The 19,929-nt window shown below is 41.0% G+C and overlaps 1 protein-coding gene across 1 annotated transcript in view; it reads right to left on the reverse strand.

The window, feature by feature from the left end:
- The window catches only part of SH3RF3 (SH3 domain containing ring finger 3), a 245,404-nt gene that overhangs the window by 165,105 nt on the left and 60,370 nt on the right, over positions 1 to 19,929 (reverse strand). The gene's annotated exons all lie outside the window — the stretch shown is intronic.

The following is a 19,929-nucleotide window of genomic DNA, read 5'->3' on the forward strand; positions in this document are numbered from 1 at the left end:
ACTGGTCATTACTGGCAGGTATGTGGTACCCTGTCCCACAAACCAGTGCTGATGGGCACTTTCAGCACTCCAGACCGCACTGAAGGGTTTCGATATCCAGCAGTGTGCAGTCTGGGATGCCAACTGAAGGAGATCTAGACAGATGGAATAAGGAATGAAGGCCTTAAAAAGAGGGTGAAAAGTCAGGTCTTTCTATCTAATTCATCAGACTGTGGCATGTTGTTTCTGCCTTCCAACAGGTGGGTCTGGACATTGTCGCCTTTCTTCACAAATTCTCCCTTAGCATCATTTCTGTGACTCTATTTGTAGTAAGATGTTTCGGTGACTGGCAGAACTTTTCCAGCTGCAGGATTTCAGATTGGGAAAATTAAAGAGTTTGCTGGCCATTCTAGACATGGCCAGGGTGCACAGCAGGGTCTCCCAGTATTCACCTTCTATGTCATTCACAAGCAGAACATGCCAGTCTGAGTGCAATCCTAAAGAAAAGTTTGGTGCAACACTGGGTGCTGGGAGAAAAATGTTCTGCTTTCCCCTTGCTGACCACAGATCATGTGATAATGGATATACACACAGATAATGGATATACACACAGATAATGGATATACAATATACAGGATATATACAATATTTAACCACTTTGATCAAATGGTTCCATGGATTACAGAATACCCCTGAAACCACCTGGCTGGCACGGGCCCAGGTGCTCCAACACAGATCACAAAGCACTTTGTGAAGTGCTTAACAAGGAGCGGGGCTGAGGTGCAGCTGGGCTGACACTTGCCTTTCAAACATCAAGGAAACCATAAATGGCCTTTGATTTTGTATCCAAAATATTTAAATTCAGGGATGCCTGGGCTTGTTGCTGTTGTTTCATGGCCCTTCAGCAGGTATAACACAAACTCCTGTATGACACAGTCTGTGACCAAGAGCCCACACTGGCAAGGCACATCCTTTGTAAAGATGGGACATCTTCCAGTGCAAGGGGGACATACAGCATCATGCATAAAGGACACAAACGTAGTGATGACACAGTACAGCCAACAAAAAGCACTTAATAATGCCTAAGAGCCATCTAAGTTCAGCCAGCTGCAGTTTCATACCTAAAAGTTGTTTAAAGGCAGAACTTCTCCCATTACAGGACTCCCCACGTCGCAAATGAACCTCCAATTAGTTCCATTAGTGCAGCTCACAGCCAGAATGGGACTTGCCAAGCCACAAACCCTGTAGCTGGCAGTGCAGCTTTATCTGTTTAGGAAATAGGCACCTTTGCTCAGAGATGCTGCCAAAATATAATGGAGGAGCAAAATCCATTGTGGCAATGCCTCTGAACTGTTGAAACTGGAAAACTGTGCCTGCAAACCAGTTTATTTATTTTTTTTTCCCCCAGCACAGGTGCTGGGAAGGTTTTAGAAGGATATAGGCAAAGTCTTTTCTGATTTGAGGTTTTGTTTGTCAAGCTCTGTTCCTCTATTCTACTTCTCCACAAGTTATTACATAGTAGCCTTTATTGTAGATAAGAGGCTGGACCATGACTGGGCTTGAGTCAGTACAGAGTGGATTAATTCTGCTCCAGCAAATGAGGTTTGCCCAGATTTACAGTGAAGCAGGAGAAGAGATTCCTGCCTGTTTCTGCTGTTCCACTGAGGGAATTAGATAGGGAAGCATGACCATTTTGTGCCTGAGAAAAAAATATATGTTAGCACCCCATTCAGAAATAGTGATCATCCTTGCAATATGGCTCAATAAAAGAGTAATTTGAATTGAAATTTTGTATTTTGTGGACAATAAGACCCAGTTTGCACTTAATAATTTATGGGTTTGTTTCAAGGTATTCAGTGTTAGTTCTACAGCCAAGCTAAACATGATTTGTACTATTCTGGAAGCCCAGAAAGTAGACAACTGAGAATTCTTTTAACACCAGGAAATTCTCATTTGGCATAGAACCAAAATGGCCAGCTGTACACAGTGTATGGGACCTGTCAGGGACACTGCTGACAAAAAAAAGCATGACAAAACTGCAAATTACAATAACCAAGTTGTTGTTTTTAACATTCCTGCCTCCACCTCAAGTATCTGGGTGTTGCACTTGCCAGTGCTGGTGATGTCCAGTACAGCTGCCTTGAAAGGGCAGTATGATCAAGGAAGCCAGAACAGCCTATGATTTGATGTGATAAATTGAATATGACAGATCATGGTCCCTGCAGTGCCGAGTGGAAGGCTGGATGCAGAATGCACTGCTCTCCCAAACTAAGAACCTTCTCCCCCAGAGGCACTGGGGCCAAGCTGCCTTAGTGCCAGGCAAGCTTCCTCTAACAGGACGTTTGGCAATGTTGCTGTGCCCTCCCCAGGAGCTTCGGCTGGCAAAGCCCTGCCAGCTACAAATTGTACCTTATCATGGCTCAGCTCAACAAGGTTATGCTGGCACGAAGTCCCAGGGTAGACTGGGCCAAGCCTTGTTAGTGAGTTGTGCTATTAGACTGTACTTGGGTGCTTAAAAGCACTAAAACTTGTGAATTGACCAGACTGCAGACTGAGAGCACCAAAACACACCTCACACCACCATTATCAGCTGGTATTCAAAAGAAGTCCTGTCCTTGAAAGAAGTGTAATCCTGCACATCCTAAGAGTTGTGCTACCTCTTGAGAAATACAGCCCTGCCAGGAATACAGCTCACCAAGGGGCTGAGAACATGAAGCACCCAAATGTTCTGCAGCATTGCAGGACAGCTTTGGAGCAACTGGCTCCAATTTTCAAGTTTTTCTCACTTCATTTTCTTGTGAAAGCAGATGTTTTCCTCATAAATTCCATTCTTTTCATGAAAGTCGTTCTGAAGGCACTTTTTCTGCCTTTTTCATTAAGTGCACACATTCACCTTGCAATACAACATTAAAGCGATACCCAGCTGTCAACCATGTGATTCTTTACATTTGAGGTCACTTTGACCAGAGATAAAAGAACTAGCCTCATTAGCTCAGCAATTTTGACCAGACATGTTGATAGAAGAAACTTAAATTAATTTAACCTGTCACACATTTACTCAAACCTTTCTACTACCTGAACATGCAGATGTCAAACACCCTCTGCTCCTTGCACTCTCCTGCTTCCCTCTTTGTAGAGAGTAGAACTTCTGTATGTTTGCTTTGCTGTCATTCAGAACTGCCTAACTACTTTTAAAGAAAATCAGGGCAGGGAGTGAGGTCAAGAGCTGGCTTCTGATGGCTCACTCCCTTTTGCTGCCTGCTGTTTTGGCCTCCTCAGGACAGTCTCTGGACATGGTCCTGGGGTGTGTTGCTCCATCCCCCAAGGCTGACATGATGAAGACTACCCCACATCTGTCTGTGTCTTCCTTACATCATCCCCCCTCTAACATTATATCAGCACATCATTGTGGTGCTCTCATGCAGGAGCTGCATGTGCTTTCCTCACATGGTCCCAAGGTACTGAACACTTCCTCCGTTTCATGTTAGCAAAGCACCGGGCTGATGCTTCCAGAAACCCCAAACTAAAAAAATGCACAGCAAACAGTAATTGTGTCTCAGGACCACCACTGACTATTTGGGGCTCACAGGAGATTTAGGGCTGGGGGCTGTGTGCTGTGGATGTGGCCAGTCTGCTCCTAAAGGACCCCTCAGGTTTGGGGGACAGGGGACAGAAGGAGCAAGCACTGTCTAAACTGAAGGCGTTTGACTCGTGCAGATGTTGCCATTGGTCCGTAAAACTGCGAGTCCCCACGCCACTGACCCAGCACTGCCTTGCCTGCCTTGACACTTGCAAAAACCTGCATGTTATATACCTGGCAGTTTTTTGTGAAAGGAGATGGCTCTCCTGTGAGCAGAGACGTCACAGTCCAAGAACACGCCTTGGCTGTCCGTAAATCCTTCTGAAAACCCTTCGTATACATGCTTTTCCAAGCATGGATTTGTAAACATAGTAAAGAGTACCTTACTATTAGAAACTGCACATGAAAGGAGCATGCTTCATGCTTCAAGAACAAATAATTACATGTTCTAAAACTTTTGTCAACTTTAATTCAAAAAGGTTCTGCAGATAATCATGTGCTTTCAACAAATCACATTCAGAGAAAAAAGACTTCATTAAGTAATTGAAGAAGAATTACTCTACAGGAAATGTACTGTTAGATTCTGCCATCTCCTAATTCTATTTTCAAAACAGCCTTCTTTTTTATGTTGAAAATATGCTGAATCTTGATCTTTGGTTATTAGTGTTGTCTGATACCCCACAGCAATAAAAACCAATTGCAACTAGTGCACGTGTGTGTTAAAAATAACTAACTACTTCAGCAAGTTATTCTTGTTTTTAAAATGTCTCCATTAAGGCCCATTAAGATATCAACAAACTCAAACAGTTTGACATGGTCAAGAAATGTTCTTAAAATTAAATTTCTTATTGATTTCCAATTTAATTTTGAAAAGCTATGTATTAATGTGTGACAGCTTAAAAGACTATTTAAGACTCATATTTCTGTGTTTTTGTGCATGACTGAAGAATAGTGGAGACAACAAAGAATCAATATTTTTCTCTTTGAAACTAAAAATAATCTGCATTAGATAATCTTAACATTTTGTCAAACTAGGAGATTCAACTATTCAAAATCAACAGCTCATCTAAAGGGCTGACAAAATATAGTTTTTTGAATATGTATATTTTTAAGTTGATGCTTTCTTAAAGCATTTGATAGGAGGGGATTAAGAAACTTTAAGCAGTCAAGTTAATGCACTATTTGAAAAACCTATTATGGTAAATAAGCTTCAGTATGGACACTGGGACACACATGAATTTTTGAAGTCTTGCAATAAACTTATCATATTTACAGCATATCCAACTTCATGCTTTATTAGTGTGACCTCAGTTTTCATAAAGTGTGAAAATGGACCTCCAAGATGAAATCTCTTTGGCATTTCAGCTGCAATGCTACTGCTGAATGCAGAATGTAAATTCCTTCCCCACTTTCATTCTCCTAATGAAGTACTTATAGTTTATTATTAATACCCATTTGAACTAATGTTTTTAAATATGCATAAATATCACAATGTATTACTGATTTTTTTTTTCTCCACCATGCAGAAGCTGTTTGAATTCATCTGCTGCAACTCAGATTCAAAATGCTTTCATGGATGAGGATCCACACACAGACCATGCCTGAAGAAAACACTTCTATCAGCCCTTACAGTTCTGTGAAAGAAGTTATATAAAATGACATCAGAAGAACAAAAGTGAAGGTCCATAGTTCTGGGAACCAAGTGCCAAAATTTTTTGGAGGACTGAGACAAGGAGCTATGGATGTTTGTGCTTAAGAGGAGGCAGCAAGGAGTGAAGGATCTGGGCTCCTGGCATGACTCAAAACCATGGGAACTTCACTGACTTCAGATGGCTGCAAACCAGCTCCTCATGAGGAAGTAGGAAGGATTGGCAGGGCAGTGTTGAAAGAAAGGCAACCTGTTTTTATGAAAGGCAACTGTCACTGAAAAAGGGTCACATTCAGCAGGCAGAGCTGTGCTAAGGCATCATATGAAGCACTGTCCTCTCCCTCTTGGCAAAAAAAGCGTCCACCCAAGTGAGTTTCAAGCACAAAGTTCCCCCAGAAAACAGTTTTAATTGTGTGCATTCAGATAAGCTATTATACTGAAGGCTATTATGCCAGTTACCCCAAAACAATATAAATAGTCATCTCGCTGACAGATAAAACACACGGTGCCAAAATCCTTATAACAACAGGACAGGCTATTAATCCCATTCAGTTTTGATGATATAATGCAATGGAATATATTTCTGCCCACATTACTGACAATTAATGCAGCTTGCATGCTGAGAGGAGAAGCTTTGTGTTCAAGGGGAGTAAAATTTCCATGTAAATGTGGAACAAAGGTACCAAATGGATGGCAAGCCTGAAAAGGAAAGATTTACTACTCAATGTGCATTTTTCCAAAGAGATTTTTTTTTTTTTAATAGTAGTAATAGCAGAGAAATGTCCTGCCTGTTAACTAATTGGATTTGTGCAATTCAGGCACACTAATTTATACTGAAATGGCTTGCTTTCCTTCCCTCTTTTCAGCCTGGCAGATGGACTAGGCAAAAATGTGAAATTCACTCAGTCATTGCTACTCATAGCCCACTTAATTCACAGGCCTTTGTCAAAACTTCTTTAGTTGAGATTAAAAGAGAGGGTACCATATCTATCATAACCATCTGGACTGAAATCTGCCAATCTGGACCGATTGGACAGAAGCCTAAACTGTACTAAAGAGCAAAACCCTGTTGGGGCTCCGTGGAAAGAATTCAAGCACAATGGAGAGGAGGTGCTCCAGGAGCTGAGCACATTGAGCCCTGATCTCCACTCCTCAGCTCCTCTGCTGTTCATGCCACTAGAGACAGGTCAGTGAAAAATGCTAATCAAGGCATTAGCATTTTATATCTTTCTGGTTTTCCTTTTTTTCTTTTTTTTTTTTTTGACAACTGGCAGTATTTATACAAAGTGGGAAGCAACTAAGAACATAGCCTGCATGCTTTACTTTGAAAAATGAGAAATTGATTAGGTGATTGCTGTCAAAGCATCACACTTTTGGCTAAGAAAGCTCTTTCTAATGAAAACACAGTGCTGGTGGCTGAGCACAGTTAGTGTATTGACTATGTATTTAGGATTTATCAAAGCTCCAAAGTGCTCAAACTGCCTCTGGCACAGGGTAGAGAAACCAGTCTGAAGAGATGAAGGGCAGGCCCTCAGTCTGGGTTGGCCAGTGGGTAGGTTCAGCTCTGATTCCATCTGCTGATAACCAGGAGTCTCCACAGATCCCCAGATTCCTCATAAAAATGAGCAGCAACCATTCAGAGGCTATTTGTTCACATCTGTAATTGCAAAAAGCAGCTAAAGCTTTTTAAATCTACCTTTCCATGGCTATCCCCTGCTTTTTCACCTCCAGAGTGAATTATCATGGAAATCTCCACAAAGCTTTTAGAACACTAATTTTTGGTTGTTTTTTTTTTTCTTTTTGGGTCTTTTTTTGGGTTTTTTGGGGGGGTTTGTTTTGTTTTGGGTTTTTTTTGGGGGGGTGTTGTTGCTGTTTGTTTTTGTGATTTTTTTTTTTTTTTTAAGAGTGTCCTACCTGCAGCCAAGTATCAGGAACAGCAATAGAGCTTTTCTCATTTCTTAGAGAGTGAAATGCCTTCAGGTGTGACAGGTCCAGGTTTGTCTCAGTGCCACCCTTCAGTGTCAAACCAAGTACTGCATGTAAAGATCTTTGGCTGTGCAAGAGCCAGGCTATGAGAAGTGAGCAGTATGGGGGTGACAAAGCATAGGAGTAGGTATTACCTCTTTGAAGGTTGCATTTATTAAAAATCCACTCTACCAGTAAATAGATTTTATTACAAAACATTATTTGCACTGCACGCACATTTCGAATATACATGCTTGTGAAAATTTGGGCTGTATATCTTATCAGATATTCAGGGTCAAATCAGTAGGTGGCTCCATTGACTTGAATAAATTGACTTCAGTTTCCAAAGATGCTAAATCTGATCTTGATATATTTTATTTTAAATACAGCTGAGAGCAGAGTGACTCTATTAAACAAAAATGGTTTTCTTCACAGAGAAGAACTGCTAATTACTTATTTTATGAGCTGATGCATTTAGCTTACATTCATCTGACTTGATTCCGGTATCAAACTTACTTTAAAAGCATCATTGTATATAGTATGGATTGCAGTAGACTAGATTTTTGCTTCTGTACAGGTTTTTGGTTTTATGGTTTCAAAGGAAGAGGAAGAAGCTCTATATGTAAACAATACTTTTTCCCCCTGCAAAGTGCTTTGCAATAGTTATTTTTTTAACATCACCAAGACAGCAATGATAAATCAGAGGATAGAACACCTGGAAGCATACATAATACTGATAGTATTATAAGAAACAGAAAAAGTCCCATGATATTTGCATGTAAATAATGAAGTTACATTATTTATACTAGCAAAACTGCTTATGAACTTTGTTAATGCTTTGACTTTATCTAAAAATTACATTAGCAGCCATTGTTATTTCCAGAGGGATTACAGATTGTGTGTAAACACAAAGCTAAGAAAAAACTCTCCATGTTAAGTACTCAGAATAGAAAACCCATTAGAAAATATTTTTACTGATATAACATCTGGAACTCCAAAGGAAGCATTGAGTTCCTCTTAGCTACAGAATCAGAGCAAGAAGCAAGATTAAAATATGTCAAGGAAAGCAGCAGGCAAATGGACAGAGATGAGGATAACGATATGGTGAGACAAGGTACCCATACAGAACTGCAGTCCCTGGAGCCAGAATGACCACCGGTCCAGAGAGAGAAGCCAGCAGTAATAATTTGCAGGTCTCACTCCCATAAAAGACTTACAAAGCAACAACATGCCATCTTTCACTGTTTTTTTCTCTTCATGCAAAAGGAATTGTGTAGATGGAAAGGGTTGTCCATTCATGGGTAAAGAAGAGAAGACATTATTAAGAGCAGTGCAAAGATAAGGTTAGACTTGGATGATAATATTGTGCTGATAAAGCTGGGAGAGACGTTTCCTACCCAGAGTGTTTTAAAGCCCTCGACCACTGTTGCAATACTAACCAGTTAATTAGGGACATGCAGCAGTTTACTGAGTAATGAAGTTTCAAGGTGCCTTATGTAAAAGGACAAAAAAACTCACTCAGTGTTTTCACAGCACCGTATCCAGAATGCTTTGATGTTCAGATACTTTTAATAAAAACAAAGACAGCAAAGATACAGATTCCTGAAATGCCATGGGAAAATGCCAGAGGAGGAAATGCACTTTCTGAACAAGAGCTGGTTTTCTCAGCAGCAATGGCCAATTTTGTGCCTTTGAGCAAGACTTGGTCAGGACCTGCCATCCCCCAGCTGAAGACCCTATGGCCTGGCAGCACCAGCCTGTGCAGGGAGCAGACCTCAGCCTCCATCTGCTGAGCCTGCAGCACGTCACCGAAGCACAGCTGCCCCTCCTGACAGGAAATAGGTGAATACATCACCACCACTCTTGCAGCATCCTTTGACATTAATATGGTTGTGTGTTGCAGACTCCAGATTTTCTTGGACAGAATAGAGAAGTCTGTGGGCACAGGGAAGCGCTGTACCTCCAGTGCCCAGAGTGGGACAGCTTTGGGGTCTGGGTGATGCTGCAGCCCCCATGCAATAGTGGTGGTTCTTTGGCAGCAGCTGTTGAGCCAAGGACCACAGGCTCCCCGAGCACCTCTCTACATCCACCTCTGCTGCAGAGAGCTTGCTTTTTTCCTCACTTAATGAATATTTAAGTAAGCTGTGCGAAGTGGGAACACCATTGGCAAAGCAAAAAGGGTATTCTGGGATCAGCCGCTCCCATTCACGTTTATAGGAACTGTTCCTGCAAATGGGTTCAAGTTCCCCCAGGCAGGAAAGGGAATTGAACCTCTCAAGTCTCGGGTTAGTGGTATAATTATCTTCAACTGAGTAAAAAGGCAATAGGTTCACCCTTCCTCTTTGGTTTTCTAACCCAGGCTTTTATCTCATTTGCTTTTATTTCAGAGCTTGAAGATGAAATGTGACACAGAGAAAGAGAAAACACTGGAACAAGATGCATGGGGTTTTTTCTTTCTTTTGGGGTAAGAAAGAATTTCTTTGTCTTGACTGAAACCATTTTTTTCACAACTGATTGCTCTTTGTCAGAGAACTAAAGAATGAATAAATGTGCTATTAATCGCAGTTTGGGATTTTATATCAAGCTCTCTGGGTTTTTTTCACTTCTAAATAAGCAATGCACACACACAAAATTTTAGTACATTAACAAATAAATGTCACATAAAATAATTAGGTTTGATTAAAAGCACAAGTTAAAAAATGCTAAATATCTTCTTTTTAATGACACTGTTTTTAATAGAGAAATCATATATCCATATATCTGTGTATCCACAGACCACAGTTAGTTCAAGTGGTGTTTAAGGATATTACAATTCTTTTGGGGAACAAGAAAAGAGTTGTAGTTGACCTTAAGTTGTTTTTGAAAGTCCTATAAGTTAAAGCACAAAGGGAAAAAAAATCCCCAGAAAGAGGAATATCTGCTTTTCCTTGGGCACCTTTCTCTCTTTAAAATTAGTATTTAGCAGATGTCATTAAAGAGAGTTAATACGGCCTTATCTGTCTCAGCAAGACCTGGCAAACGTCACGAACAGAAAGTTGAAAGCACTGCTTCTAATTTGTCCTTGTATTCCAGTCACATTGCTGGTCTTGGCAAGTTATACGGGACTATTAAAATAAAGTAGCAAATAGGAAAAAGAAGAAAAAAAAAGAGGTGGAAAAGAGAGCAGAGGACAGGGTCAGATGCAGCACCCACCTGACAAGCAAAAAGAGACTTAAGTGGCTGTACAGCCCCTCAGCCACCTGCAGAAGTCAGATCATCCTTTAGTCTTCAGGAAATTGTTCCCTGAGAAAAAGAGGACTAAAACAATTAGCAGACAGAAAAATTGGCAACTGCCATTTTCACTATCCAGTTGTCCAAACACTGAAATGTATGGTGGTGGTTAAATGTGTTACAAATGAGCAGCTCTGTGGTGTGTTTGACCCAGATGAACAGTCTCCATCTCCACAGATGTGAAGGTGAAACCGTGGCTGTATCAGGACAGCGACTGCAGGGTAAAGGTTTCGACAGACAGAGCCTGAGACAGCTGGGAAGGAGGAAGGTACCCTGCACACAGATGGAGTTTGACCAAGCACATATTATTCCAAAATCTCCAGGTCTCACTTTCTCTCCCACAACTGATATGTGAATGAAGGATGTTCATCGAGGTCTAATATAGATCTTTCCCCTAACTCCTTCACTCTGGGGCTGACAACAACAGCATGCAAAAACATTGGCAGGAAAACACGTTTGCCTTGAGTATTAATGGCCATATCTTGCCTTATTCTTACCAGGATTCCAAAATGTGTAAATTCACCAAACTTCCCATCTTGTTAATTAAATTTGTCATAGGAAAATGCAACTGTATGTCACAGGTCAGGCTATTGTCATTCTTCCTATAAAAGAACTGTTCCCATACAGTGATGGCTGGAATGTCACAAGAGGGACAGAATGTACCAGTCTACATTGCACTGTGTGGATTTTGACTCCCTTGCCCATCTCAGCATTATATAAAAAAAAAAAACAAACAAGCCATGGCTGTGATTTCTTCAAAACTGCTATGCAAAAACGTCTGGGAATTTCTTACTTTTTAAAACAGTGGTCATTTCACAGAGTGTTTATGATTTTTGTGGGACACAAATTAGAGAATCATTTAGTCATGAAGGTTGGAAAAGACCTCTAAAAGCCACAAATTACAGCCATTAATCTAACAGTGCCAGGTCCAACAGTACACCATGTCCCTAGTTCTGCTAATGCCATCTACATGCTTTTTGAACACTTCCAGGGACAGTGATTCCACCACTTCCCTGAGCAACCTGTTCCGTGCTCCAATGCCTGATCACCCCTTGCACAACTCTGTAAAGGAAGCATTTAATGCATTCTGCAGAGGGGTAAATCTTGGAACAGGAATGCCCATATCAGACAGTAAATCACTGGCAAAAATTCTTGATCTTTCTGTAGTAGCAGTTAACCATAAAGGCAAGGTACTGATGCTGTAGCACATTTTCACAGGTTCAAAGATTTTTTGCTAACTCCTTTTGTATGCCTTGTTCAATATCCTAAACTTAATCTGTTTAGGTGACAGAGGAACTCCATCAGGAGACTCAGCAAGATATCTTGAAAGAGACTTTTTTTTTTTTCCTTATTTTACAGTGCTAGCATTTAACTCCGTGTTGTCATGGAAATCCTCTCTTCCCTAAGATGTTTAAAGCAAACAGCCATCTCTCTGCCTTTCTTCAGTTTTCATAAATGACAGCTTAACTACCACAGCCACCACTTATCCACAGGTGGTTTTGGCCATTTAGGAGGTATTTCTCATATTTTTTCACTTAAGTCTGGAATAGAGGTCAAGGCATTCCTCTCTAATCACTGACCTTTCTTCCCCTCAATTTCTTTTCTCTGCCAGCTGCTAGGGAAAAAACCACAATGCTATCCATTCATTGATATCCATAGATGAAAAGGTATCAGTTCCAAATACCCCACCTTTTTTATGTGAAAGTTTGTATTTAAAAACACCCAGGCAGTACTTCATATACTTCTTCTGGTAAAGGAGAGGTGAGGAGAGTCATCTGTGCATAAATTACTATTATCAGATTCTTCCTTCACCAAGAATGGTATTAACAACATTGTATTTGCAAAAAACATGAAAAACACTGAACTCACCATGTTATTATGTGGGAGCAACTATCCTTAACACACGGATCTTCTCTTCAGGGTGTCTACTAAGAGACAGCAATGTAAATGACACTGATCTCTTCTTCGGGCACACCTCTGTCAGTATTGTTCAAGACAAAATACCTTGAAACTCTGCTTTAGTGGACTAGATACATTGTTTTAAGGGAATCATATTTTTTCTGTGCTCTTAACATTTTTAAAAGGAGATATGCTCAGGAGGATCTTACATTGACACAAATATACCTAATGTTGTCCTTTTAGAATGAGAGCAAAAAATTTAGAAACTAGTGTCACCATACCTCTTTTGTAGTAGCAAAGAAGAAACCGGACACGTAAACTAGTCAGCACTGCACACTCAGATAAACTCTTTCCCACTTTGCTGTGCTATCTGTGCATTACCACCATACTGAGAACCAGGGGTGTCCCTAAGGTACCACAAAATGCTTCCAGCAAGCATCGGCAGGCAGGATGCTGCTGCAGGGAGGAAGGTTTTTCAACAGGGCATGAAGCCACGTGCACAGCAAAACAAAACTGTAAAGCTCAGCAGGGAAAGATGTGGAGCTGGCAGAAATACTTCTGTACTGCTGAAATGAGTGCTGCTCCCACTCATACCAGGGCTACATTTGCCACATCACAGGACTCTTCCCTCTGTTTCAGCGTTGCATTAAGAAATGAGGGAGACAGGACAAATTTGCACAGACACTGAGTCACAACAGCACTGCCTGTAGGAAAATGCTGGTGCCTTGCTGTTGCTCACCTTCATGAGTTCTGGGACAAGCCATGCTGCCCAAATACATCCTCCCCAGTCCCCTGCCTTAAGCAGAACTTTAAAGTGAACTCACTCAATATGATCATATAGATCCCAAAAAAATCTGCTTTAAGGTTGTTTTGCACTGCAAAGTGACCTTCCCATTTCTCTTCTCTCTGAAAACTAAATCACAGGGCTCCTGTCCCAGACTAGTATTCTGCTACTGTAAGTTTAACAAAAATGTGCAATTATTTAATTGCTTCGATATTGAGATTCTTTATTGCCACCTGAATTTGAGTCATCTGAGACCTCTCTACTAAACATCACTGACTGACACTGTCAGTATACTCATGAATGCACGGTGCATTTCCCACAACAGACCCTGTAAACTCAGGGAGAAAAGGGGGGGCTGCCATTTCAATGTGTCCACAGCTTTCTTTGTCAAGTCTTCTGTTCTTCAGATGCTGCGAACACAAGCTTGGAACACTTAAAATATAAAACTTGGTTGTTCTTTTTGCTGTGTTTTACTGTCAACCTAAGTCACAAAGCATACCACTCAATGACCGAAACACCATTTCAGCCTGCAGCAACATCTCTGACTGATTTTAGCTCAGGGAGTTACTCCTTCAGGTTGAAATACATGCCACTGGACTGAATAAAGCACAGAAAATACAACTGTTTAAGTATTTTCTATGGTAAAAATATATATGAAGAATTATCTGACATGAGTGTGATGTAAGTTGGGTAATGACACAGGAGAGGGCTGTTCTCCCCACAGAGCTCCCCTGTGCTAGGTCACAGACTTGGATAAGTAAGGCAAAAGCAAAGGTAATGAAGCACTTTCCTTTGCTTCTGGGTCCCATATCTATCCTATCTGTGCCTAATTTTCACTTGTGCTAGGAAAATAACGTCTCCTCCATCCATGAGGAGTGTCAGGAAAGTTATTCCAGATCAGTGCATGGAAAGTACCACAACAATGCACTTTGTTATCATTTTAAACAGAAAATATCTTTGGTAATCATAAAACTTGCAAAGAAATAGAAATAATAAATGTCTCAATCAATAAAATAAAAGTCTGGAGCAGTATCAAATCAAGAATTATCATCACCACATAAACTTTTGTCTCATTCAAGGTTTAATACAGCATAAACAAGGTAACAAAAATAAAAATTGTAGGGAATGGAATGGCATCTTCAAGTGTTTATGAATTATAACACTGAGCAAAAAGAGGAAGAACAGAAAAAACAAGCATGTTGGAAAACAACTGTTGAGTTCGCTATACATCAAACCCAATTTTACTTCTGGGTTCTCAGAATGGAGCGTTTCAATTTTCACACTCTGAAACAAACCATATGAGAGCTTTAAATGATCCAGATGGGATGCCTTTTGTTAAAGCTTTTGAAATCAGCACTATAGTTCTGTTTCATGGATGAATTTTGGTTGGTGTGTTATTGCAATCAGTAATGCTAAAACAGTCTGTCAAGCTCTCAAGTAGAGAGATGACAGAAGAGAGAACTAAGGGGAACGAACACACACAAACACCCTTTTAAAACCCATAACGTGTCATGACTTTTTTTTTTTTTTTGGAGGACATGAATCAAGAAATAAAGAAAAGACAGACACTCAGGAATGGCCTGGCTGGTAAATCACAGCTCATCATTCCACACACTCTTGAATTTATGGATGAAGGCCTGTGAGAAACAAATAAACCGTATTTCCTATATATAATAAACTGCAGCCTGGACTCAGGATCCTAAGTATTTTGAAACAAATGAAACATTACTTTCTAAATACAGCAGTCCAAGTTATACACTTAATGAAAAGATGTTAGCATAATTAATTAACCCTAATCAACATGGTTTTACAGGAAACAGGTCTAGTGAAGCAAACTTGCTGCTGTTTTCTGACAGAACAATGGGCAGAAGTGATCTACAATCCAGGACAGACTTCTGTGCAGCACCCAGACACATGCATAACTACCAGCTCTGACTGTTTTTAAAAGCACTTACACAAAATCAATGCAGCTGATGCCAAATCGATTAAAGAGCAGCTGACAATGAGTTCATACACATGAATGAAACCCCTCTAATCATAAATGGGCTTCATCATCTGAGAGTAGCTTTTTTAATGGGGTCTACAGGGATCTGGTTACAAAACTGCTTCGTGTCTTCATGAATGATCCAAAAGAAAATACCAATCAATTTTCAGTAACAGCTGGAGAAGAGTCAAAATCCAAGGGTGGAGGGGGGGAGCAAGCAGCAGATAAACACAACAGTGGATGTGCCAATTATTTAAGTCATCTTGAGTTGCCTGACAAGGAGGCTTCTTCTGAACTACGGTAAACCCCTGCAGCCCTAGGAAAAAATCACAGGTATACTGGCAAGGATTAAGGAATAAAGAATGAGGATCTGTGGCAGCAGTGAAGTCCTTAGGCAAGGGCCATACCCTGCCCCAACAGCTGCCAATCCATCAGGGGGAAACACTGACAGATAAAATAGGGCTTGTATTCAGGAAAATGACACAAAATTTCTCTGAGATTGAGGAAATGAAACCAAAAGACTTTCTTTAACAACATTTAGGTTGTTAGGGAGGAAAGAAGTTTCCTCACAAAGTGTGCTTTAACCTAGAGGGAAAAGACATAGAAATATCTAATGGCAAATCTAGATTCAGACTAAAATGCTGTATTTAATATTTCAAGACCTTTTCCTTGGTAAAATAATTTCTCATGTGCTTTGCTGCTCTCAACAAAAGTGGGGTGCTGCACCAATGCAGGGGGCACATGTCTGTTAGACATGAAAACAACTGACATTAAAATTAAAAATAAATCAAACCCCTTTCTATAGACATACAAAGTTATTTGAGGCTTCACCAAAGAGACGATGCTGACTAAACCATCCAGCTGAAAGATCGATTTCCTAAGAAAAGGCAAACACCTTATAATAAGGCCTTGAAGGGGTACAGCAGAGATAAACAAGGCATGCAGGGGGGTGTCCTGCAGCCCTCAGCTACTGCTTCTGCAAAACCTCATCAGTTATAACACAAGACTTGCAGGTAGAAAAGGTGCTTATTTTCTTATCTTTTTGAGTGGTAACACTTCTGTTGTAATCATGACCGTCTAAGGATATGGTAGAGATTGGTAGAGAGATGTACCTTTGGGAAAAAAGCATGCACACTTTTGGGCACACATAACTCCTTTACACAGGTGCAAGGTAAGCTATGGAGTAGAACAGGATGCAAAACAGAGGAATAGTGAGGAAAAAGGAGGTGGTGGTGGTGGAAAAGAGATGGATGCTGGAGATTGGTCCTCACTGGCCTTGGTACAGCTTGCCCTTGCCCCACACCAGCCCCTGCAACCCCAGCACCAGCTGCCCCTGCCCCACTGCCTCCTGAGGCCAGCAGCAGGGCTCCCTGCAATGTCAGCACTGTGCAGCTGCTTTAATAAGTCACTGTGCTTAATTCATTAACTCTCCAAGATTAGCAGAAGACGCATTCCGCAGCCAAGACCAACACAGCCAAATAAATTCAGAGTTTTCACGCCAAGTCAGAGTTACACCAAGCCAACAGAATTTTTTTTAAATGAGGAAAACATTCACTAGGTACTTTTCATTCTTCAGGCCTTTGCAAAACCCTCTGTACAATTTTTACTTTAAAAGCTTTAAACAAGGCTTCTCCCAGAGAAAGTGCCAACAGAAAACATGATGAAGACTTTTTATTTTAATGACATTACTTTTAATTGCATAAAAAAGCGGATTCTCAGCAAAAAGTCAGTTTCAAATTCATCTGTGAATAAAAGCAGTAAAGAGCTGCCAGACCTAGTGGAAAACTTCCAGGGTGGATGTGGATGGAAAGGAGATTCTTCAAGAAAATCCTCTGATACCAACTGCCCTGGCTGGAGGGACCAGCCCTGCCTGCATGTGGCATAGCATGTACCCAAAAATGCCTCTCCACTAAGCACTTGCAACCTCTTAACATCCATTAATATTATGGTCACTGCAAGAGAGTTCTGTTATACTGCAATTCCAAACAAATGCCATCTTGTGTTAATGATTTCATGCTCGCTTAACTTCGCTGCCAGGCACCAGGCAGGTCAAGAGCCCTCTGCGTTCCCATGCATGCACTTTGCATTAATGAACTGCTGGCCAGGAAATAATAAGTTAGAGACCTTCTGTGAAACCAGTCTGGCTTTAAGATATGTATGTACACAAACCCATGAGGAGATACTACACACAGATTGTAGGAGCACTTATAAAGAGACACCGTCCATTAGAAGCAACAGGAGGTGGCCAACATGGTCCCTTCTCCTGGGGGTCCTCCTTCCACTCCAGCCCTGCCCACCAAGTTGCTACACAAGCTCATCCCAGCTCCCTGCCCCACCAGCCACTGAATAAACCCATCCCCAGTTCAGTGGGCACTGGGATCTCAGAGAGCCCTCTGCTGTCCCCCATTGTCCCAAGGTGATCCTTCACCAGTGCTGGGGCTGGCAACCAGTTAAAACTGAAGAGTGCTCTGGGACAGACCCCACATCTGAGTGCTGAGCACAGCACCTGAGCACATCACATCCCTGGTGCTGAAACAAAACACCCCGCACTTTTGACAGGAATAAAAATAGCAAGCTAATCCCAAGAACTCATTACAGCTGTTCCTTAAGAAACTCCCCCAAAGTCTGTCCTTTGTAAGTGGTAAATGTATTATTTACCTAAAGAAATTGTATTACGATTACATATCCAATATACGCTAACATAAGCTTTGTACGAAATTTGTATGAATGCATTCCTCTACCTGAGCTTAGACATTAAGATGCCAATAGTTTCTTCAAGTAAAAAGGTAGAGGTATAAAGGCTGACAGCAAGTTCATCTTTTAAATACTCAGAAAGTCCCCAGGGAATTATAAAACTCAAGAACTACAGTGCATTGTTTCACAAAAAATATAAGGAAAAAGTAGATTTTCTTACAAAAGGTGACACACAGTAAAGTGCAATTTGCACAGTATAAGAACATAAAACCATGAATAATAACCTAGTATTAAGTACATATAGAAGTTATTATTAGGGGAAATCACAGATTTTCTTTTTATTATGGATTTGGAAAATTCTGAAAAGAACTTGAAAAGTGACAGGACCTTATTAAGAGAAGTTTTTCCCAAGTGCAGCTCCTTTTAAAAAGCCTTGAAAGTAAGAATTTATCTGTACCTTCCATGACTCAAAAAACCAGAAATCAGTGAAAACTGGGAAGGAAAGTGATCATGGCAATCCTTGGAGAGCTGGGCTAGGACAGTGCCAGCCTTCTGTGAGTGGTTGCAGTCTCTGTGTTTTGGCTGTCCCAGTCCTTGGTGTAACACCCTGGTGACAAACCCCTCTCCTGAGGTAGCTCTGTCTAACATGACAGAGGAGCACAAAGCCCCAGTGTAAAGCAGTGCTGCTGCTGGAGAGGATGCTCTGGCCTTCATCACCACCTGCAGCTGCTCTTTCCTCTCCCGTCTGCTCCTGCCAGCATGAATATTTGGATGTTGTGCAGTGAGCTGGGTCAGGGAACTAACCTATATGAAAATTAACCCAGTATGAAGTATAATTAATTTCACTTTGGTTTTGCTCCCTCATGCAGCTGGGTAAACCCCAGAAGCAGCAGGAGAGGGAAAGAAGAAGGAGAAAAAACACTGGGACCAATACAAGAGGTAAGGAGATGTGGATCTCCTGCCTAGAAGCAGTCTGGCAGGACAAGCATAAAAAAAGTTTAAACCAGAGGCAAAAAAAACCCTTCAGATCCTATGTCTCTAAATCCTTAGACAGACATACTTCAGATGGGAAGTTTGTATTTTACATCACTGCTCCAAACTCAGTGGAAGCAAATTTCTGAGAGGTGGCAGGAGAAGGGAGGCAGGAGGTGAGTGGGACTAGACCAGCCGTCTCTGTGGATCCAAATAAATCCTGTTGGCGCAGAGGACACAGCACCACACCACCACAGCACTTGGGAGAGCCCATGGCATGAGTCAACACTCAGGGGACCCTAGAAGTTCAACTGTTGTTTGGTCCCAAATGCTCAGCCCACCTCTGCTCCACCTTGCTTGGGTGATGCTGCATTCACTGCAAGACAACCCATCCTATAACAAGGACTGTCAAAACCGTAATGCTACCACTGAATGGAAGTATCCCAGCATACTGCAGGTAAAGCTTTTTTCTTCTCTCTCCTTTGCTTTTCAGTCACTTTTCACCACGCAGTTTTCCCAGCCATATCTCTTGTGTGACAACATGATGTTTTAGTTTGTCAGCTTTTTTTGACACTTTGGCAAACAAGCCACTCCTGATAAACATGACTTCCCTGCAGAAATTAAAACTCTGCACCCTGTGCCATTTATGGCTGTCGTATGACTCTGAGAGCAAACTTTACAGTAAACCTTGAAAATCAAATCCTTCCATTCACTAGCTTTAGGACTATTATCCTAGCTATCTGTTTCTTTCTTTTCTTGCTATAAACCATTATTCCTTCCTTCTTAAAACCTCTGCTTAAAAACTCTCCAATGTTTTAAACTCATTATCCATAAAGAAAGTGTACATTTCAAAACACCATTACATTTGGGATAGAATTAGAAGTGGATTTTCATAGCCAACTTCCATATGGCAGAGAATTTAGCTCCCTGACTTTATGTCTGCCATTGAGGTAGGCCAGCTGCTGTCAGGTGTGCAGACTGATGAGGATCACAGTATTGGAGTGGAAGCTCGTTATAAACATACTAATTAGTACCATGAAGGTGGCAAATGCAGAACTTCTGACAATGTGAGTACTAGGTCACAAAAGACAAAAAGCTGTTACTTCAGAGTCCATAATTAATAACATTGCTTATGATGGCCAAACCAGTGAAGT

Source organism: Parus major, chromosome 1 (genome assembly GCF_001522545.3).
Source record: "Parus major isolate Abel chromosome 1, Parus_major1.1, whole genome shotgun sequence".
Classification (NCBI taxonomy): Eukaryota; Metazoa; Chordata; class Aves; order Passeriformes; family Paridae; genus Parus; species Parus major.